Source organism: Apodemus sylvaticus, chromosome 2 (assembly GCF_947179515.1).
Source record: "Apodemus sylvaticus chromosome 2, mApoSyl1.1, whole genome shotgun sequence".
NCBI lineage: Eukaryota > Metazoa > Chordata > Mammalia > Rodentia > Muridae > Apodemus > Apodemus sylvaticus.
This window is the reverse complement of record NC_067473.1, coordinates 108,724,336-108,748,982: the sequence shown is the minus strand read 5'-3', so window position 1 is coordinate 108,748,982 and position 24,647 is coordinate 108,724,336.

Genomic DNA, 24,647 nt, shown 5'->3' with positions numbered 1-24,647 from the left:
ACAGAGCTAAAGCAAAGAATTTTCACCTGAAGAACTTCAAATGACTGAGAAGCACCTTAAGAAATGTTCAACATCATTAGTCATTAGGGAAATGCAAATCAAAACAACCCTGAGATTTCACCTCACACCAATCAGAATCTCGCTAAGATTAAAAACTCAGGCGATAGCCAATGTTGCTGAGGATGTGGAGAAAAGGAACACTCCCACTGCTGTTGGGATTGCTGGAAATCAGTCTGGTGGTTCCTCAGAAAACTGGGCATGACACTTCCAGAGGACCCTGCTATACTACTCCTGGGCATGTACCCAGAGGATTCCCGGCATGCAAAAAGAACACATGCACCACTATGTTCATAGCAGCCTTATTTATAATAGCCAGAAGTTGGAAAGAACCCAGATGTCCCTCAATGGAGGAATGGATACAGAAAATGTGGTATATTTACACAATGGAATACTATTCCGCAACTAAAAACAAGGAATTCATGTAATTCTTAGGCAAATGGGTAGAACTGTAAAATATCATCCTAAGTGAGGTAACTCATTCACAAAAGAACACACCTGGAATGCAGTCACTGATAAGTAGATATTAGCCCAGAAGCTCTGAATACCCAAGACACAGATCACATATCAAATCATTCCCAAGAAGGTGGAAGGAGAGGGCCTCCTGGAAAGGCTTGATGCAGCATGATAGGGGATTACCAGGACAGAGAAGAGGGAGGGAGTTGATTGGGGAATGGGGAGAGGGAGGAGGGTTTATGCGATTTATGGGGGGGAAGTTGGAAAGGAAAAATCATTTGAAATGTAAACAAGAATATACAAAAGAAAGAAAGAAAGAAAGAAAAGAAAGAGAGAGAGAGAAAGAAAGAAAGAAAGAAAGAAAGAAAGAAAGAAAGAAAGAAAGAAAGAAAGAAAGAAAGAAAGAAGGAAGGAAGGAAGGAAGGAAGGAAGGAAGGAAGGAAGGAAGGAAGGAAGGAAGAAAGAAAGAAAGAAAGAAAGAAAGAAAGAAAGAAAGAAAGAAAGAAAGAAAGAAAGAAAGAAAGAAAGAAAGAAAGAAAGGTTACTGGTAGTTGTGAGCTGTGGGAGACAGGTGTAGGGAATTGATCTTAGCCTTTTGCAAGTGTAGCAAATGTCCTTAGCTGCTGGATGACCCGTTCAGTTTCAGAAAATACTAATTTTCAAAGAGCTTCCAAGTGAGGCTTATAATAGTCTCTTTTCAAATTCAAAAGAGTCCCAAGCCTGAAAATGTCCATAAATAATAATAAATTTCCTGAGACTATATAGGACCCTAGGAGAACTTTCTCTCCAGTGATCATTATCAGGTTTATGGGAGAAAATTTCTTCCTCCCAATCTGGGTCTGTTAATTACTCTAACACACTGGTGATTAATCATTCTTGTTTTGTTTTGCTTTTCTTTATATTTTCCAAATGCTAACAGCTCCAAGCAGTTTTTATTGCTGTTATATATTTTCATTTGAAACATTTTTACTCTTTTATTACATATCCCCAAGTAGACAAGGAGTTCATCGACGTTAATATCCAATTGGAGAGACCACCCGTATCACATCGAGAATGAAGGCGGTGGATGCATATTACCTGTACTTCGGATTGAGGCTTCTAATTGGCAGACACTAAGTACTATGTGTAATTAGTGGAGAGAGGGTACTAAGACTATTTCACGTACAAAAAGGGGACTTATTAAGACCTGGGCAAATAAGGACCATTACAAAGATAGTATTTGCTACCAAAATACTCTGTTTCACCTTTCTTTCTAAAGCAATTTTTATTTTACTTGCTTCTGACTGGGTTTACAAATAGATGTATGCCACGTTCTCACTTTTTCTATATGTTGCAGGTCAAAAGAACATGGTTGGAGGTTTGGGGGATTCTCCTTAAGAGAAACTGATACAGCTATGAGAGCTTCCTTGCTGCCTCCGCTTTCTTCCTTTCCTCCCAGGATGTAAACTTTGTAACTGGAAGGCTTCAGACCTCTGGTAGTTCTGAAAATGGAAGCAATGCACTAAAGATAAGTTGAGAAGAAAGAGAAGATTCTAGACTTACCCAAATCCCCTAACATTCCTGTCATGTTAACTAAACTTTGGAAAAGCTTCTTTCTGACCACAGTTTTTGAGATGAAGGTAAATTTAGTTCTTCCTTAGAATGACAGATTCAAGATAACAGGTTGTCAGTGCCACTCCTATTTCACGCTTTCAAAATGCTCCTGCCTTCTGACGTGAAACTTTTGGACCTGGTCTGAGTTCTCTCTCTAACTTCTAGCAAGCTGTGTTATAAGGATATCAGTCCCTCCTCTTCCAGCTAAGTGTTATTTTCCATTTATATTTATGTGCATGTGCAGGTTTGCATATGCATGTTGTGAGGGTGTGTGGATGCTGGGACAAGTGTGTAGATGTTGTTGGAGGTCAGGTGTCAACCTTAGATATCATGCCTTAGGAGCCATCCACCTTGTTTTCTGAGATACAGTTCTTCACGTTTATCTGGAACTTGCCAGAAGACTCCAGGGACTCATATATTTGCATCTTCCCAGCTCAGATTTCCTAATGTGCACCACCATGCTCAGCTTTCTCCTGAGTCCTTAGGATCAATCCTAGATCCTCATGCTCATGTAGAAAGGGCTTTACTGACTAAGTCATCTCCACAGCCCGTGGCTTTTCTTTAATAATCTTCAGTGACTTTGTGAACCCACAGGCTCTTCTCTGTGCCTTCCCTCACACATCTTTGAAATAATAAAGCACACCAGTATATCTTTTCCCAGCCAAGCCACTTTGACTGACAGACATGTCATTTCTAACTCTTGGGAAATTGTATGATGCAACTGAGTAAGAAGCTGGACACATAGAGAAAAGCTCACTAGACTGTATAGACTAAAGACTAGAGGGGATTGACGAGGATTAAACTCTCCTACTCTTAATTTCTGTAATAGAAAAAAGAGTAAACATTGGATTGAATTTTTATGAATGTAATCATGCATGCTATCATTTTAAAAGGAAACACTATGATTAAACATTGACATATAATTTATCTAAATCTGTAGAAGTATAATTTATAATATGAAAAGAAGAATCTGACCCAATACAGACAAGTGTAAAAATACAAATGAAATATATAAAAAGTGAGAGGTGCCAGTTGTATAATTATAGTTCTGAGAAGACAGAAGCAGGGGGACTGCAAGTTAGAGGGAACCCTGGGACACAATGCAAATATTTATCTTAAAAGACCAAAGAAAATAAATCAAAAGTTATTTTCCACTTTCTTCTATTTCTTTATCAATGACATGATTTCTTCGTCTTTATATCTGAGTGAAGATTTATTTTTTTACTTATAATGAATATGAGTGTATGCTTTATCTAATCATATAGTGATAGACATGTTGGCTGATGTTTTATATTGGCTGTTTTGCTACAGTAATCACAGGTAGGTGTGGGTGTCTTCATGGAATGTGGATTAAAACTTCTTCTCATGTATACCTGGGAGCTGTATCTCTAGATCATATGAAAACACTAACTATATTTCTTTTGGAATCTTTGTACAAACTCACTTAGTGGCTGGAATAGTTTATTCCTCATTAATATAATATTAGGTTGTCAATATTGTCAGACTCACATGCATTTGCTACTTCATTTTTTTTTTTTTTTTTTTAGTCAGTGACCGCCATTCTGGAATGCGATAAATTTCAATGTACTTTATACTTTACTGCAAGTTTGACACATTTTAAAATGTTTGTGGGTTTGTTAGCCATTTATAGCTCTTTTAGAACTAATTTCTGTTCATTTGAATAGTTGTCAACAGGAAAAATGGCTCACTGGTGTTTATGATTTTGGATTCTTTGTAGACTTAGGATACTATTCACATATGGAGTGAAAAAATTCCAGAGATTTTCCTTCTGTCTGCAGACTGTCCCTTCACTCCCATCATTATTTACTTTGTAGTTCAGAACCTTTTTTAAATTGATAAGGTCACAGTTGTCAATTATTGTCCTAGATCTCTTGGTAAACAGTCATTCCCATTTACCGCTGTGTGCATTTGTTGCATATTATGTTACATTGAATTATTTACATTTTCTGGTGCCTTGATTAGTATTGTTTATAGTGTCCTATGGCAACGTGCCTGACAGGATAGGTGGCATCAATTATTCTTCTTTGAGTTTTCATATTAATTTGCAAGTTAGCTTCTAAGGTGATGAGTATTCTTGGTTGTTAACTTGAGTATATCTCAAATTAGCTGAAACTCGAAAGTCTGAATACATCTGGGAGAGATTTTTTTAACCGAATAATTTAAAGTAGAAAGACCTACCTTTAGCCCTGATGTTTTGAATTGTGTAGATGCATGTTTAATCAGGACCATATCTTCTACTGACACTCTATAAAGGAAGTCATGTTTGTAAAACACACATGAAGATTTCTAACTACCACAAAAGTCAGCATAGAATTTTACTTTTAACTTTTGTTTTCTGACTATTTGTGGGAAATAAATTATAGATGGGTAAACCAAAATCTCAAAAATTCCATCTCCAAGTTATTTGTAATTGCTTCACTTCAAGTCTCGCATCCTGTTCACCTGCTACGATCCATTTGTCATGTGCCCAGGGAGTTTACAAGCTTTGCTGGCTGAAGCATGCATTTTTCCTGGGCGGCTGCTGCTACAGAGGCCGGTTATGACTGCTTTGGGATCAAAGGCATGGAGTGGAACCAAAAAAAGTCAGCTTATGAGACACACATTTGGATAGATCAAGCAAAACAGATGCACTCAGAGCTGATGTAGGTTCATCTGATACAGCATTGAGTGAAAAAATATACACCAAAGGGAAACAAAAACAACACAAAATATCCTTGGATGGATCATCAAGAACCTAGAGGGGAATATTAATTGATTTGTAATCTAATTCTGTGAAGATACAAAGTAGAATTTGATTTTGATTTTAGAGACCATCTGATGAAATACTGAGAACAAGCAGAAGAAAAAGATATATCATCAATCATCTCCAATTTGTGTAATGGCAATTAACAGTGTCATTCTCTCTCTGTGTCTCTCTGCCTCTATCTCTATCTCTGTCTCTCTCTCTCTCTGTGTGTGTGTGTATATGTGTGCATGTGTGTGTGTTTATGTGTGTGTGTGCATGGTAGACATCAAATACAAGATCTGAGGCATTATTTTTTAATAAATGACGTAATTTTAAAAATAGAATAGTATGCTAAAGCAAAGGCTCAGCAGTTAAGAAAATTATCTTCCTTTTCTATAGACTGCATTTCAATTCCCAATGTCCATGTTGGGCAGCTCAAAACAATCTCTAACTCCAGCTCTAGGAGACGCAACACCCTCTTCTCACCTCTGACAGAAATCACAATCATGTGTACATACAACATACACATGCAAAACAAACATACAACATGTGAACAAAACCAGCAGAACAGCTGCATATCATTTTCTGTTTAAACTAAGTTGTAGGGATTAATGCAACATTTAAGTGATAGAAGACAACAGATATCAGAAATCCCAGGAAAACAAAATGCCTGTTCCAAATTATACAAGTGAATAACTCATGTGAGCCTGAATAAAAGTAAAAAACATGTACAAGCATCTGGAAATATTGTAAAGGTCAAGCCAATGGAAACTTAATGATTCAGGACCAACTCAATAACATAAATAAAGAATCAGGATAGTATCTTCTTCCCAGTGAGAGTTGTTGGTATAAGTGGTATTGCAATCTGTGTCCACAATTCTTGTGACACTAGAAATGGGAATGCCATGCGAAGGACAGAACAACATTTAGCTATGCACAAATGAATCATAACTTGATCCCAAATCCTAACATTGGATCACAACTTCTTTGGAATAATTTAACTGAATTAGCAAAAACCAATTTAACTAATCTTTAAATATTTTTAATCCTCTCTCTGTGTCTCTGTCTCTCTGTGTCTCTGTCTCTGTCTCTGCCTCTCTCTGTCTCTCTCTGTCTCTCTCTGTGTGTCTCTGTCTCTGTCTCTGTCTGTCTGTCTGTCTGTCTGTCTCTCTCTCTCTCTCTCTCTCTCTCTATCTATCTATCTATCTATCCTCCCTCTCTCTCCCTTTTTATCCTTATTCTGTTCTCTGGGTTACAATACTTTCTGTTTGTCCTGGGTTACTTGTATGTGATGAAGTTTTTTGTTTTTTTAATTTAAATGAAGTCTTTTGATTAAATGGGAATGATGATGCCTCTTTCTGAATATGTTAGGTTTTTTTTTTTTTGCAAAATATCTGAAGTAATAACTTAATAAGAATGAGATAAAACCTTTTATCTCATAGTTTCGGAGTAGTCACTCTGTGGGTAGCTGTCCCCATTGCAGGCCCTGAGGCCATCGTGGTAGCTGGAGTATGTAAAGGATGAAGCTCTTTATCTCATGATGGAAACTAAGGACAGAAGAAATTGAAGTGAGGACCCTTGCCCCAGCACACTACATCTTGTACTTACACTCAACGTTTTCTTTATTGAAGCAGTTTTTACATGCTACATCCTGACGATGCTTCCCCTCCATCTGCTCTTCCTAGCTCTAACTGACATTTGCTCTCATCCGAACACAGGTTCTTAACTCTCATTAAAACAGTCGTCTAGTACATTATAATATAATTTATAACAGAATAGAATAGAATAATAAGGTGAAACAAAACTAATGTCAAAATTAGACCAAAAGAAAATACAGAGAGAAGGAAAAGTATCTAAGAGAAGGCATAAGAACCAGAATCAGAGATCCACTCATTCACACACTTAGATATCTCATAAAAACTAAACTAAGCTGGGTTTGGCGGTGCACAAATTTAATCTCAGCACTCCAGAGGCAGAAGCAGGGGGATCTCCATGAATCTGAGGCCAGCCCAGTGTGCAGAGAGAGCTCCAGAACAGCATGGGCTACACAGAGAAAATCTGTGTGTGTCACTAAACAAACAAACAAACAAAAAATAAGTAAACCAAAACCAAACCAAAACAAAACACTGAACTGGAAACCATACAGTATAGAAGAAGCACCTGGTGTAGACCTGTGAGGGTCCTGTGCATCCTGCCTCAGTCTCTGTGAGAGGTCATATGTGTTTTGATCTTTTATGTCCATCTCTTTTAGCTCTTACAGTCTTTATTCCTTCTCTTCTACAGAAGTCCCTGTGTCTGGAGTGTAGGGATTTGATGGAAACATCCCATTTAGAACTGAATGTGCCAAGGTCTCTCACTTTCTGCATAATGACTGATTATTCCCATCTGCTGCAGAGGGAGTCTCTCTTTTGTTGACTGAGCAAACCACTGGTATCTGAGTATAACAAAATGTCATTAGGAGTCATTTTATTGCTACTCTGTTTCTTTAGAAGAGTAGTGTTTGGTTTTATCCTAGTTCCCTGAGCTTACTAGTCTCATGTTTTTGGCACAAGCAGTGTTTGATAAGGGGTTTATCTTGTGGGCTGGGTCTTATGTAGACTCAGATAGTGATTGGTTACAACAAATATTGTGCCATTATTGCCATAACCTAACTTTCAGGTAGCACAACAAAGCCCAACATTTTAAACAGCATCACCAGTTGAGGATTCTAATGTTCAACACATGAGCCTTTGGGGAAATTTTACATTCAAACCACAATGCATGAAATCTCAGAAAAATTCCCAAATGCTGTACATAACTCATTGTTCATTATTCTATATTTTTATTGTTATAATAGACTTGGTTATGTCCTATATGCTCTCTGGAACAAGGACAACCCAGATTTGGTACATATCCACAAATCTTCAAAGGGACAATGTAACTGATTACGTATTCATACAAATGAGTTTCATTTTACAAAACAGTGTGACCTGTCAGGTCTTGCAAACCACAGAAAGGACTCTTTCTTTCCTAAGCTATCTCTTGCAATGTTCCTTTCTGTCTGTTAGGAAAATCAGCAGTATTTACCCTTTACAATATGCAAGACCTTTCCTTCATTTATGTAGCTGCCAACCTTAACATCCTTGTGGCAAATGGTCACGTTACAGGATCTAAGATCAGAATTGCGATCAAATTTGGGGCTACATGCCCTTTATAACTTCACACTTCCTTGTACTTAATTGGTCCTATTCTTGGTTTATATTTTAGCTGTTCTTATAATCTAAAATCTCTCCTTGATCAAGTAGATTTTTTTCTTTTTAAAACAGGGTTTCATTTTGACAGTGTTGGGCTCAAATTCCCAGTATAGGCCTGAGAAACATTGATCATATAGTCTTCCACTCCCTACCTCCCAAGTTCTGAAATTTCAGACAGGTTCCATCATACCTAGCATTTGAATTTTATGAAATTTTGAACAAGAAGCTGAGCATTTTCATTTACACCATGACCAAATTCAAATGGCCAGTGTTACTAATTTTTAATTCATTGTGATACCAGATTCACATTATTGGAAAATTTCTTTTGTTCTTAAAAAATAATTTCCAAAGACCTTACCATTCTATGCTTCTTTTATACACTTAGAGATCTTCAGTTTATCTCAATTATTACATTTGTATACTTTGTAAGTGCCCACCTGGTATGCTTTACAGATGGGCGATTTTCAAAATTTCTTCTCTTTCCTTTCTACCTTAGGACTTGGTTACTGTATTGCTTCAGTTGAATATGGGTACATTTTATCAAAGTATAGTCAAGTTTTATGAAAGATTAACTAGAAGAACCATTGAGCACCATTTAGCCTAAAGGCTTTGTTCTGTGTAAAGGACACTAATATTAGAATACTCTGGCTTCAATACCCTGATATCCATAAACACTGACATTACAGACATCATGATTAAAAGCGAGTTATCTTTGTGAAATGCCCTGCAAAGACCATGGAATTTTAAGCAGACTGCACAAAGCACTTGCTCCTGCATATTCAACCAATAACATGCATCTAAAATGTTTCAAAAGAAATTAAACTCAAGTGTAAAACAAAAATAATCCAATCAGTAAAAAGGCAAATAAATGAAAACAGACAATTTACTAAAAAAGACAAACAGATGGCAGAGAAGCATATGAAAAGATGAACATTAACCATTAGGGAAATGCAAATTGAGCCACAAGTATATGTCATTAAAAGCCTTTCAAATGGCCAAACTTAATAAAAAAATAAATAGCAGTGACCTCAAAAATTGTGCTGGCGATGATCCAGAGCAAAACAGCCACCCTGGAAAATAATTTGGAAACAATAAACAGCAATGAGTGATCAGCACATTTAACAACTCGAATGACAGTGGAGATAATTATATAGAAAGAAATAAAGGAAACCTGGAAGAATATGTTCACTATAGACAAATCATGTAGAAGGATACGAAAATATAATATTTATATGCAGTATTTTGAAACAAGTATGTAAATAGCATAGTGAGGGCAGCTAGGTTTGCTTAGACCTACCCTTTTGGGCAATGGAAGCGTCTCTGTATGACAATAAAAAGTCACTGTCAAGGCTCTCAAAGGTAATTCAGTAGGGTATATTTGTGTCAGCTTTCTTTCTTTTTTTTTTTTTGCATTCTTTGTTTACATTACAAATGATTTCCCCTTTCCCAGTTCCCCACTCTCCATAAGTCCCATAAGCCCTCTTCCCTCTGCCCATTCCCTGATCAACCCCCTCCAACTTCTCTGTCCTGGTAATCCCCTACATTGCTGATTCCAGGCTTTCCAGGACCAGGGCCCTCTCCTTCCTTCTTCTTGGGAATCATTTGATATGTTAATTGTGTCTTGGGTATTCAGAGCTTCTAGGCTAATATCCACTTATCAATGACTGCATTCCATGTGTATTCTTTTGTGATTGGGTTACCTCACTTAGGATGATATTTTCCATTTCTAAGCATTTGCCTAAAAATTTCATGAATTCATTGTTTTCAATTGCTGAGTAGTAATCCATTGTGTAAATATACCACATTTTAGGTATCCATTCCTCCATTGAGGGACATTTGGGTTCTTTCCAGCCTTATAAATAAGGCGGCTGTGAACATAGTGGAGCATGTGTCCTTATTGCATGCTGGGGAATACTCTGGCTATATGCCCAGGAGAGGTATAGCAGGGTCCTCTGGAAGTGTCATGCCCAGTTTTCTGAGGAACCGCCAGACTGATTTCCAGAGTGGTTGTACCAGCTTGCAATCCCACCAGCAGTGGAGGAGTGTTCCTCTTTCTCCACATTCTCACCAACACCTGCTGCCTCCTGAGTTTTTAGTCATTCTGACTGGGATTAGGTGAAATCTCAGGGTTGTTTTGATTTGCATTTCCCTAATGATGAATGATGTTGAACATTTCTTAAGGTGCTTCTCAGCCATTCGAAATTCTTCAGGTGAAAATTCTTTGTTTATCTCTGTACCCCATTTTTAAGAGGGTCATTTGGCTCTCTGGAGTCTAACTTTTTGAGTTCTTTATATATATTGGATATTAGCCCTCTGTGGCATGTATGGTTGGTGAAGAACTTTTCCCAATTTGTTGGTTGCTGTTTTGTTCTTTTGACAGTGTCCTTTGCCTTACAGAAACTTTGTAATTTTATGAGATCCCATTTGTCAATTCTTCATCTTAGAGCATAAGCTATTGGTGTTCTGTTCAGGAACTTTTCACCTGTGCCCATGTCCTCAAGGGTCTTCCCCAGTTTCTTTTTTATTAGTTTCAGTGTGTCTGGTTTTATGTGGAGGTCCTTGATCCACTTGGAGTTGAGCTAAGTATGAGGAGATAAGAGTGGATCGATTTGCATTCTTCTGCATGCTGACCTCCAGTTGAACCAGCACCATTTGTTGAAAAGGCTATCTTTTTTTCCAGTGGATGGTTTTCAGCTCCTTTGTCAAAGATCAAGTGACCATAGGTGTGTGGGTTCATTTATGGGTCTTCAATTCTATTCCATTGATCTACCTGCCTGTCACTGTACCTAATACCATGCAGTTTTTAACACTATTGCTTTGTAGTACTGCTTGAGGTTCGGGATATTGATTTTCCAGAAGTTCTTTTTACTATTGAGAATAGTTTTAGGTATTCTGGGTTTTTGTTATTCCTGATGCATTTGAGAATTGCTCTTTCTAACTCTATAAAGAACTGAGTTGGCATTTTGATGAGGATTGCATTGAATATGTATATTGCTTTTGGCCAGATGGCCATTTTTATTATATTAATCCTGCCAATCAGGGGCATGGAAGATTTTTACGTTTTCTGAGGTCTTCTTCTATTCCATTCTTCAGAGATCTGAAGTTCTTATTATATAGATCTTTCACTTGTTTGGTCAGAGTCACACCAATATTATTATATTAATCCTGCCAATCAGGGGCATGGAAGATTTTTACGTTTTCTGAGGTCTTCTTCTATTCCATTCTTCAGAGATCTGAAGTTCTTATTATATAGATCTTTCACTTGTTTGGTCAGAGTCACACCAATATACTTTATATTGTTTGGGGCTATTGTGAAGGGTGTCATTTCCCTAAATTCTTTCTCAGTCTGCTTGTCCTTTGAGTATAGGAAGGATGCTGATTTGCTTGAGTTGATTTTATAATCAGCCACTTTGCTGAAGTTGTTTATCAGTTGTAGGAGTTCTCTAGAGGAGTTTTTTGGGTGACTTAAGTATACTATCATATCATCTAGGAATAGTGATAGCTTTACTTCTTCCTTTCCAATTTGTATCCCTTTGACCTCCTTATGTTGTCTAACATAAGCTCTATCTAGAACTTCAAGTACTATTTTGGAATGTGTCAGCTTTCTGATCATGAGCTTATCTCATAACTTCTCAATCGGTTGCTGGGAAGGAAGCTGAGTCTGGGATATACAGATATTAATGGATCTTCTTTTTCTTCTCTTTTCTTTTCTATTCCTTTCCTTTCTTTTCTTTTCCTTTATTTTTTTCTTTATTATTTATCATTCCATTCATTTACTTCTCAAATGATATACCACTTCCCAGTTACCCCTCTACATACCCCACATCCCATATCCACCCTCTCCCCTTTCTCCTTTTCCTGCATGAAGGTGCTCCCCCATCCACCCTCTCTCTTCTGCCCCACCACTCCAGTATCCCCCTACATTGGGGCATCAAACCTCTACAGGACCAAGGGCCTCCCCTCCCATTGCTATCTCATAAGGCTATCCTCTGCTACATATATATCTGGAGTCATGGATCCCTCCCTGTACACTCCTTGGTTGTTGGTCTAGTCTCTGGCAGCACTTGGTGGTCTGGCCAGCCAAAGTTGTTCTTCCTGTGGAGTTGCAATACTCCTCTAGTCCTTCCAGCAGCTCTTTCATGGGTTCTGTAAGTTCAGTCTGGTGATTGGCTGCAACAATCCACATCTGCATGGACCTTCTTACTCACTGCAGGAAAATGAAAGCTTTTCTCGAAGTAAAAATGTTTAGAAGTATCATTTTACCCATTTCCTTCAAATTGTCACTGTGCTACACCTTAAAATTTGATCTACATGGTCTTTTATTTTGTCACATTTCAATCACAAAAGGTTCAAGTTAGTAAGTTGGGAATTTTGAAATAAGAGGAAGTTGAAGCTCTCTCCTAAAATTCAAGTTCAGGTCACTATTTCAGCTGTGCTTTTTGTGTAATAATTAATGAGGGTTGTTAAACTAAGTAATTAGCTGTATCTTATAGCTTATTATTAACAATCTCTGCTCAGTTCCCATTCGTGATTATGGGCAATGGTGTTATATTTAAGCATGTTGGATAACCTTCCTTTTGATTTAGCAGATAAAAGGTTATTAAAGAAGCTATGAAGAATTATGGCATCTTCATTTGCCTTGATAATTGGTGTCTTTGATTTTCTAAAAGAATAGTAGTGCTGGATGACATTCACCACAGTGAAGGAAAGGAGAGAAAACATTAGCCATCTAAGAGGTCACAGAGGTATAGGAACACATAATCTTCTTTAGTGAGAACTATAACTAGATCAATTGGTTAAGAATATGGTGACAGTTGTGATGTTGTAGAAAATGTTTAATTCTATAGCTGAGGGCAAGGACTCAGCTAAGCCTCATATTTTGTAAAGAGAATGTCCATACACTCAAATAGCAAGACAGGAGTAGCTGAGGCAATCTTAAATGATGCAGTTTTGCTTGTTCAGCCAACCATTGGACTGGACATGGGGTCCCCAATGGAGGAGTTCCAGGGTGGGCTAGAGGAGCTGAAGGGGTTTACATCCCCGTAGGAAGAAAAACGATGTCGGCCACCCAGATGCCCCAGGTTCCCAGGGACTAAACCATCAACCAAGGGGTACACATGGTTCCAGCCAAAAAAGGTGGCAGAGGAATGCCTTGTTAGACATCAGTGGGAGGAGTGGTCCTTGGTCAGGTGAAGGCTCAATAGATAGGGGCCCCAACAAAGGGAAATGGGGAGGAGGTGGGAGTAGGTCTGGATGGAGGGGGCATATATTTGGAGGCAGGGGGTGGGAGGAGGGGGTTGGGGGTTTTCTGGGAGGGGGGAAACCAGGGAAGGTATTAGCATTTGAAATGTAAATGAAGATTCTATTCAATAAAAAAATAAAGAAAAAAGAAAAAAAAAGAAAAGAAAAGGCGTCTGGAACTTTAAAGATGGCTCACAGTATAAGAGCACCTCTGCTTTTCCAAAAGACTTAAGTGTGATTTCCACTTCATACATTAGATAGGTGACAATTACAGTTTCAGAAGATCTAGCATCCTTATCTTGTCTCTGAGGATACCCACACCCATATAGTAGGCACAGACACACATACACCCCCCCACACACACACCAATCATAACTTTTTTTAAAGCTTTATCATATGACTACCATAGTTTACAAGCTGGAGAGTTTGTATATAGTTAGACAAAACAAAACATCAAAACAAACAAGACATGGTTTTAGTGTGCGGAAGGAGATGAGCTTTTCAACCAAGGGTTGACTAAAAAACAGTGACACAGAAATGTTGCTGAAAATATTAGGTCTTTTGCCTTTCCAGTCCTGCATGTGCTCTGGAACATTCTTACATTTATACACTTCCTTGAGCAAGTGAGCTCCTCCTTCTCTTTGAAACCACTAAAACGCATCCTTGTTATCTTGAAAACCCAAACACCAAAAGAACATGCCCACTTTCTTTTCAGTTCTTGCCTACAGATGCATACATATTTTAGCTTCATAATTTCAAAAACGTTAAAACTAGGATGGTAAATTATGTTTGCATTCCCAGAGGCAAGGCTGAATGTATTTTCTAAAGTCCTGATTTACTAACTTCCCTAGAGCCTTAGCATTCAAAGAGGAGAAACCACTCAAACCCAATAAGAGTTGTCTATGAGAACTGAGTTCACTTAGAATCCTTATTCATAAATTTTCAACTGTCACTCACCCCTATTTTTTCAAGAGGTGCTCTGAATATTATATTTTCTGGGTACAAGGCTTTGATAACCTCTGACATATCTTTAGCCCATTTGACAAAATGAATCAGCTCCCATGTGTTTGAACACTAACCACAATGGAAGTAGCAAACTCAATACCAACAATTTAATCCATCTTCCCTCATTCTTCCCCATTTCCTGTTTAATTCATCTTATTTTATAGGAGCTTGGGTTTCCATCCCTGTAATTACTACTTTACATTTACTGATTCATACTATCAACAAAATTATAGTTCAATCTATTGGAAGACCCCTGTGAAAGACAGGCATGTACTGCTCATGGCCACAAAGTCTAATTCCTTGATTTTACTTACAATATGTCTATTATTGTGTTTTTTCAGACACTGATGATATGATTTTTGTCCATCTCCCTTATAACACAGCCAACAAAAGGATAAAGACTGTGACATTCTTTTATGACTACAAAATTGTATTCACAAGTACCTATTAAAGTTCATGCTTCCCATGTTGATCCTAAAACTTTTATTTTAATTAAAGGTGTGTTGCCATAACCAAACATGACTGTGCTTCCTTTTTTTTTATTTTCTATATTCTTTGTTTAGATTCCAATTGATTTTCCTGTTTCAGGATTCCCCCTCACTATAAGTCCCATAAGCCCTCTTCCCTCTGCCCATTCCCCAATCAACCCTCTCCTACTTCTCTGTCTTGGTAATCACCTACAATGCTGCATCAAGTCTTTCCAGGACCAGAGCTCTCTCATTCCTTCTTCTTGGGAAGGATTTGATATGTGAATTGTGTATTGGGTATTCAGATCTTCTGGGCTAATATCCACTTACCAGTTACACTGCATTCCATGTGTATTCTTTTGCAATTGGGTTACCTCACTTAGGGTGGTATTTTACAGTTCTAACCATTTGCCTAAGAATTTCATGAATTCATTGCTTTTAATGGCTGAGTAGTATTCCATTGTGTAAATATACCACACTTTCTGTATCCATTCTTTCATTGAGGAACATCTGGGTTCTTTCCAGCTTCTGGCTATTTTATAAATAAGGATGCTATAAACATAGTGGAGCATGTGTCCTTATTGCGTGCCAGGGAATCCTCTGGGTATATGTCCAGGAGTGGTGTAGCAAGGTCCTTTGGAAGTGTCATGCCCAGCGTTCTGAGGAACCACCAGACTGATTTCCAGAGTGGTTGTACCAACGTGAATTCCCACCAGCAGTGGAGGAGTGTTCCTCTTTCTCCACATCCTTGCCAACACCTGCTGTCTCCTGAGATTTTAATCTTAGCCATTCTGACTTGTCTGAGGTGAAATCTTAAGGTTGTTTTGAATTGCATTTCCCTAATGACTAATGATGCTGAACATTTCTTAAGGTGCTTCTCAGCCATTCGAAGTTCTTCAGGTGAAAATTCTTTGTTTACCTCTGTACACCATTTTTAACAGTTTTTTGGCTCTCTGTAATCTAACTTCTTGAGTTCTCTGTATATATTGGGTATTTGCCCTCTGTTGGATGTAGGTTTGGTAAAGATCCTTTCCCAATTTGTTGGTTGTCATTTTGTCCAATTGACAGTGCCCTTTGCCTTACAGAAACTGTGCAATTTTATGAGGTCCCATTTGTCAATTCTTGATCTTAGAGCATCCCATCAGAATCCCAACTCAGTCCTTCATAAAGTTAGAAAGAGCAATTCTCAAATTCATCTGGAATAACAAAAAACCCAGGATAGCTAAAACTGTTCTCAACAGTAAAAGAACTAGTATCCTGGACCTCAAGCAGTACTACAGTGCTTCTTCTTAAGATGTCACACGAAATTAATTTCATGTGTGCCGACACACTGCCACCTTCCTTGCATATTCTTCCCAAAAGGTCATGGTTCTAAGACCAAAGCTTCTGTTAACTGCTACTTACCTTTCCAGACTCTGGAGAAGGCTCTCCATTTCTCTGGAAGTCAAAACTATGTTTTCTCAACAGGCCATAAAATGTTGTAAAATAGCAGGCCCTAAAAGTAGATGTTTAATTATTTATGTATAACTAGCGACTATGATATCTATAGCACCAGGTAAACAGGAAAGGTCTTATGATGTTGCCCAGTCTGAGCTTGCTTGAGAGGAGTCAGGAAGAACTCACATTGGTTACTATACCTTATCAGGCTCCTTCTCCATAGAAATTGTGAGCAAACAGAAACCAATTCTAAATTAGCATCCTCCTGTAAATTTCCCCATGCCTTGAGGGCAGGTTCTCTGATCAGCCTTTCCCTTAAAGGGAATATGGAACTGTATTCCCCAGTAACTGCCAAAGTGTAACCATGAAAGTATGAAGAGTATCCAAGGGTTTCCAACGGATCCCTATCATCTTGTCATAGCTACATAATATTAGTTCAAAAAATGTAAAAGTGATTATGTACCATATCAGAGCACACAGTGAAAATTAATAGGAAGTATTTGCGAGTCAATGACTAACTGCAGAGTGGTAATGAAGGAAAGTCCTATTCCTACACAGTACAATCATGGGTGATAAACCACATCGGCACTTAGGGTTGCATAGTAATTAAATTTTGCCCCTGGTGCAAGGCAGCATTAATCCCACTGCTTTGGTAGCAGAAAACACGCCATCAAGCTGTCTGAATGTCACTGAATTTTCCCAAAGTGTTTTTCCCCTTGTCCCAGTTGAACATCTAAATCTTTTCTCTACATGATAAACAAAAATAAATGGATAAAAACTATTGTAAATCTTGTTCCAGCTACCAAGAGCACCATAGTCTTATGAATGAGGCTAGTTTTCTTGTGTAGGACTGATTTATAAATGAACTAGTAATGCATTGATCTCTGCTCATTACTTTTCCAATAAATCTCTTTTGGTGAGTTATCTGTGTGCTATGCCCAGAAAGTCACCTATTCCTATCTAGAGTCTGGCTCCTTCTACAGTACAGCAGCCAACATCCTGAAATAATGTATGACTATAGACCTTTATGTCCTTGGAATAAATAATCCTCAAATCCCTTCATACATTTGCTCATTATTTCTAGTCCAGCTGAAGATAATTTAGTTGGCATCAGAAATTTGATGTGGTGTTAAAATATATTTTATGTATATAAGATATTTTAAGTCACATTTTTGGTGTAAAAAACTGTCTGATATTTTATAGCCAGATTATTTCATTTATGAAATAATCATAGAGGACCTGTTTAGCAGATTTAAAATAGAAACATGATCATTATACAATTATATAAATGGAAAACAAAGGGGGATGGATTTGATGTGACAGCATATCCCTACATTCCTTTGGCAAAGTGGAAATAAGAGCGCTGTAAGTTCAAGGCTAGGCTAGACTACACAGATACCCTTTGTCTCATAAAAAAAAATCAAAACAAAACAAGGCAAAAAATAAATAAAATGAAGAAGGTTGATGTTCATGTTGTTTTGGGACATAGTTTCTAAAGAGGTATGTTTTTGTGTTTTATTTGTGTTGGGTCCTCTCATCTACCTGCTGACTCATCTTGCTCAAGGCTGCAAGTATTCAATACATCACATAGGCTCAGATGGACAGATAAGGATTACCACACAAGTAACTAGCACAGATCAAAGAGGGGAATCTGAGCATTTTGGATAACACACAAGGTGAGTTAGCACTAGAGCTTCAATTGATTGCCATATCTATAGGCATCAACTCCCTCTAGCTCCTATCCTACAATAGTTGTTGCTTTTAAATCTGATAATGTACATTGCATCACCCTCCTGCTGTGGTGCTTCCTCCTCTCCCAAACCAGGTCTTAGTACACCCCATTCTTAGTAACAGGGAGCTGGAAAGCAGCCCTCCTTGTCTTTGTCTTCTCTTCTTCCCCCTTGTAACTGCAACATAAGCTTGGAGTCCTACCTACCACCTGCTTCTGTGTGTCTTGGTAAATAGGATAAGGCAGCCTAGGATACTAGATGCAGATCAGGCCCACATCCCATAAAAACTTAGGAGTCAGAAATTCCCTTTGTCCTATGGCTCTGAAGGCTCTTCTCCCTACAGGGCCCCATCATGGTAGCTTGTGGCTGTGATATTCTCTGTCATGATGTCCTTTCCCTTCAAGGACCCTTCATGGCTGCCTGTGTGTATAAATTACAACACTCCTAGTAAAGGATTTCTCAAGGATAATTTGATGTCAGCTCCTTTTTGTGAACCAACAGTAATTTCTAATTGTTTTACACATTTGGCACAGTCTTTTTTGGAGATTACTGTAATAAATGTTTATCCAAAGACTTAGTAACATACAAAACCTTTAATCTAAAAATCCAAACTCTGGGAAATCAACCTAAACAAAGAAAGCAATAGTGTGTAATTGGAAAAATAGAAAAGTATTTCTCAAAATGTTGTTATTGCCAACAAAAAAATAAACATCTTAAATAGTTACAAAGGAATATTTAACCCAGAAATCATAACTTACTGATTCAACATAATATAACACGACATTTAGCGAAGAAGTGGTGGGTGTTTATGTTCACAGTAAATGCAAATAAACAAATACATTAATTAAAAGTATTTCTTGTGAATAGATTTATCAGTGCTTTAATTTACTATTCAGTGTTTTTGTGTTTTCTAAATTAAGCACAGTAAATATACTCTAATTCTAGAATTAATTTTAAGAACTTTTAAATGAAATGTAATAATTTAAAATGAAAGAGTTCAGGCAAATGTACTTATTTTAGTAATGTTTTACATGCATAAACACCTACTGTATACAATTTAACTTTAAATATTTTATTTAAATAATTCCTTTTCATTAACAATTCCACTTATTAAAGTGCTTACCACCTCTAAAAATTTGCATTCTTTTTAGTTTCTTTTTGTTGTTCAGTTTTTGTGCTGTAGAAATAGCTTTAGTCAATGGTATTTTGTTATCCTGGTTATACTGTCAGTAAAACCCCATTTTTATCCCCATTTTAATATAAATTTCTTATAATATTCATAGTCTGATCATCCTTTTATTAAGTTTCACAAGACTCAAATTGTCCAAGCTCACATTTCTCAGTTATCCACCCTTTCCCTAGTATATAACTAGGAAGTATATGTCACCAGGTATTAAATTCTACCCCTTAAGCATCCCAGAGAGCTCTGTAAATGTGTGAAGATTCCCTATATGTATATTTTAAATGCAAATTTCTGTGACAATTTTATGAACAGCTGTAGAGTTCAAAAAAAGTGCATTTCCTAATTCACCCTATCTATATGCAAAGTCACGAAAAACATCAGATGCTATATGCTATAGCTTGCTTCAGCCGAGTATAACCATCTGTATTTATGGCACACGGTACCCCTCTTTTCCAAGCACTTCCTAAACCCAAAGAGAAAAGTTAGTTGCCCTGCCATTACCAAAGAACCATCATCTGGATGAAATAGAGACATCATCTCAAACATAAAACAGTAAGCTGCTTCCAGAAAAAAGGAGATTACAGCTGATAAAATACAGAAAATTGTTGGAGATGGAAGTGATCTTAAATTTCACTTTGGCCACAAAGAGCAGCATAATTGAGTGTCAGAATGTAAATCAGTCTTGTGACTGTTCTATCAACAAAGGGAGCAGGCAAGTAAGCATGAGCTTCTCTGCTTCACTCAGATCTCTGAGGTACTGAGAAAATCAAAAGTAGAACCCAATCATACTCTAACATGATATTCGCTTCCATACTTCCATACTTCATGGCAGTAAATACAATCTCGGAACTCCCAAGCTTACCTTAGCCAGAGGATGATGGAAACAGTTTTATGACAAAGACTCAAAGTAAAGGAGAGGAATAACGATGGGGTGGAAGTACTCTGTCCTCTGCTAAGTCAGATAAGAAAAGATAAGGAGAAATACATTACAACTAAAGACAGTATTAGAAAGAAAATTTTATCAATAACAAACACCTTTGTTCTATTCATAGATAACTGATTTTAAGTTTAATATTTACAAAAATAATATGTATAATTCTCAAAAGTACTTGTGAAAAGTGGGTAAGGGTAATTCTTTTTCTGAAATAGGACTGGATAAAAAGAAATATATTACCAGTGATCACTGGCCAGGGTAGACTCTAAATGATGCTGTCAAATTTATCATTCCTAAAATATTTACTTTTATCAACATTAATTTGTAGCATCCTACGGTATGGAATAAAACTAGATAAATTAAGATAATAAATATACAAGTAAGACAGAGACAGATATCTTCAATCTGACTAATGGCTTGGTGGCTTTAGTTTCAGTAATTAAGGAAATCCTAGTTGTACTATGTGTGAGAAGTTAAGAAAAGGTAATGAATATTAATGTTTGAAAAAGTTAAGAGCTGTTTCATAATACATACACAAAAGTAAAATGAAGAAAAGCAATTTTCAGTAACTAACAGGAAGTGAATTGCACCACTTTTCAAATTTTGGAATGAAATTAGACATCATCGCTGTAATTTTCCATTACATATTGATTTTTACAAAGTGCTTATTGAATTCACAAAGAAAAAGAAAATAAACCACTTACAAGGGCATATTATTATTAAAACAATTAAGGCATATAAGTTATGAAGGGAAAACTTCAAATTGTCCATATTTTAAGTGATATCTTGCTAAATGTAGAAGACCCTATGACTTTGAAAAGATTTGGCAAGACTTCATATTCAGCCTTACAGATGTCACAGTATACAAAATCAATGTTCAAAAATGTCAGGAGGTTTTCTCTACACAAACTATCTCTCTTCCTTTCTCTCTCTCTCTCTCTCTCTCTCTCTCTCTCTCTCTCTCTCTCACACACACACACACACCCCTAATAAACACACTGAGGAAAACATTCAGGAACACAATCATGTTTGCAAAAGCCTCAGGCCAATGATACCCACAGGGGAGTATCATAAGAATGCATGTTAACAATGAGGTGAAAGATCTCTACAATGAAATCTCTAAAATACTTTTTAAAATAGACTGGAAGATGAGAAGTCTCTTTCCATATGCTGATAGTGCAGCATAGTTCAGCAGAATTAATATTATGAAAATGATAATATTATCAAATACAATTTATAGATTCAATACAATAAAATCAGAATTATATTTTATATAGAAATAGAAAAATGTAAGTCATGCCCATAAAACTGGAAGTCCACATGTAGAAACTATAGCTGGATATCTATCTCTCATTTCTTCAAAAACAAACTCAAAAGATCTAATGTAAGAATTTTGAAAGTACTATAAGAAAACTTGGCTGAGATCTTCAAGATGTAGATATAGTGAGCAAGCCATGGTAGGCAATGCTTTAAACGCCTCACTCATGAAGTAAGGACAGGATGAGTACTACATTGAAAAGCAGCATGGCTACATAGCAAGACTATCTCAAAAGTGATGTATAGTTAAATGAGGTTTTAACTTGAAGCTCTAATAGCTCAGAAAATAAAAGCAATGTTGGCCAATGAGTTTGTATCAAATGGTGTTATGAAAGTAGAACTGGAAATATTAGGAAGGAAAACAAAAACAAGAAAAAGAGAGTAGTCAGAGAGTGTAAGCTGAGTGAGTAAGATCAAAATGCTTAGTGTTCATTCACGAAAGCGTCAGAGCGGAACTCTAGTTTGTGATAGTAACGTCAACTATTATAACACAATTGCTATAATTAATATAACAAAAATAATGTAAGCATTACATTAGGGCAGAATGTTTTCCCAGCATGCCTTAGGTATTTGGTTGAATTTCAAGCATCAGATGAACAAATTCACAGCAAAACCATTCTAGAGAACCTAATATGAAAACTGACATTTACTGCCACCTAATAGTGTATTTGATATTTGACTTGTGTTATGTACTGCATTTCATTATGTATTTTAACACACTCTATGCTACTCCCTCATGTTGGCTCTGTTAATGCAGTGCACACATTGTGGGCATACTGGATGGTTTGTAGCTGAATGTGTATTTCTTTGGAACATACTTATAAATTGTATCTTTGTGAGCAAGTGTGAGTATGAGAACATGCAGAGACCTAAAAAGTATGTTGTGTTTGCCTAGAGCTAGAGTTATAGGCCATTGTGTACCTCCTGGTGTGGGTGCTTGGATCAGAACTCTGATTCTTTACAAGAACAACAAGAAATCTTTACCACTGAACCATTTCTCTAAAAAGTTAAATGTGTTTAATATATGTTTTTGCTTACACTCTGGAATTCCCCAACTTCTCTCTTACATCTCAATAACCTTTAAAATATGCTTATAAATAAACTCTGTCTTATAAGAGGCAACAAAGACTGTAATTCTTAACTCTTTCATTCACCAGCTACAAATTCTCAGAAAAAAATCATGTGAAAGATTTTCAATAATTAGAAACTGAATAAAGGGTACTGGAGAGATGGCTCAGCAGTTAAGCACAATGGCTACTCTCCCAGGGTTCAGGATTCAACTTCCAGCTCCCCTGTGACAGGTCACAAGTGTTTGTAACTCAAGTTTCAGTGGGCCTGACTCCCTTGTACAGCCATACATTCAATTCAGGCCAAACACAAATACACATAGTAATGAAAATAAACATAAAAAAGAAACTGAACAAGAGTCAAGCTAGGAAAATCAGGGAAAATAATGAAGGGATTGTATAAAAGGAATAAAAAGAAACTGAAAACTCTATTCCTTATATGGGGGATATATCAAATATGAGGTCTTGCATCTTCACTCTTACTCAGGAAGGATGAGAGAGCATCTACTTTGGTGGTCAATTATATACCATGTGAGTAGGCAAAATGAGCTAAGAAACAGCAGGCATGCTTGGTTCCTTCCTTTTTGTTTATGTATATAATGTCACCAGCTGCTTTAAGCTGCACCAGCCTTGATTTCCTCAAAGTATGGACGGTTGCTCCTGAACTGTCAGTTAAAATATACTCGTTCTCCATGGAGTTACCTATGGCAGTTTATTTTGTTTTAGAAATAGCAACAAAAATCTAGAAAATGGTACCAGGCATGGGAAGCCATTATCTTCCCATGTTACTTAATACAATCAAGACAATTCCAACAGGTATTTTGAGAAGCCTATATCTCAGGTGATTTTAGATTCTGTCACCCTGACCACCAACATTAAACATCACAGAGGATTACTTTAGCTCATGGCTTTGATGAGTTCTCAGTCCGTAGTTCCTTGGCTCTGCCAATTCTGAGTCTGGGAAAAAGAACATCAAAGCAGAGATGGTATGACTATGTGATACAGGAAACTCCATAATTTTAGGCAGAAAGGGGGAGGGCAAAACAAACTGTATCCCTAAAATTCACATATCCAGTGACCTAAATCCTCCAACTAGACTCCATTTCTTACAGTTCCCAGAAATTTATAAAATTGTGTTACTAACTGGAAATAATGGGAGAAAGGTCCATATTCAAAGAATAACAAACATTCAGCCGATCTTTTCTCCAATGGTGAACATCCTTAGAGAGTTAATTGATTATAAAATTGCTTAGGATTGCTATATATATTGCTTAAGAACATAATAAAATTTCTCAGTAGCAAAATCTGACCTGCCTCTGTTTGATGGTATCCTTGGGTAATAAGTTTTTCTTTGTACTCCATGCAAAGTTATTGTGTAAATCACCTCAAGTTTCCTTCTCAAAAAATGTGATGTTTTAGTAAAATAGAAAGGCTTTTAAAGAAAATAGGTAGCAGCCTCAAGCATGTACTCAAGTAAGAGACATGTTCTTACATAGAAAATATGGAAATCATTGTACGGTAACATGAGATTCAAAAGTATTTGAAATAGATGAAAACTATATAACTTCAATTGCTCAGAGAGTGAATTTCCCCATGGATTCTCTGCAATGAAGCTGTGTACCCAGAGGTTTACAAGCTCTTTGTAGAGAAAAAGATAGTGAATATTTTATAGTAATTTCAAGGTTACATAAATGGTCTCAAGAACTAAACTCTATCATTGTAAAACAAAAATGGATGAAGAAAATAAATAATTACTAGATATAGCTGTCTACCAATTAAAAGTGTATGTGATAAAGTAGGAATTGAGTTATATTTGGATTAAATGTAATTTTTATTTCACATTATATAAATTAATAAATTAATATTTGTATAAATAAATGCTATATATATATATACATTTATAAATACATGAGTACAAATATTCATATGAGTATAACACATAGACTCAAAATTAACCAAATATGGAAGTACCTGACATATCATCTGTTAAACAGATATGTATATAATAGTATAACCAGGAGATGTAATACTATTTGCTTCAGAAAATAAGTGGTTATTAAACTGTAAAAAAGAATAAAGAAAAACAGGAACTTAAATATATGCTAGCAAGCAAAAGAAAATCAATATAAGTATCTCTAATTATTTGATATTCAGGTAAAACCCAAACTGTAGATAGCAAAG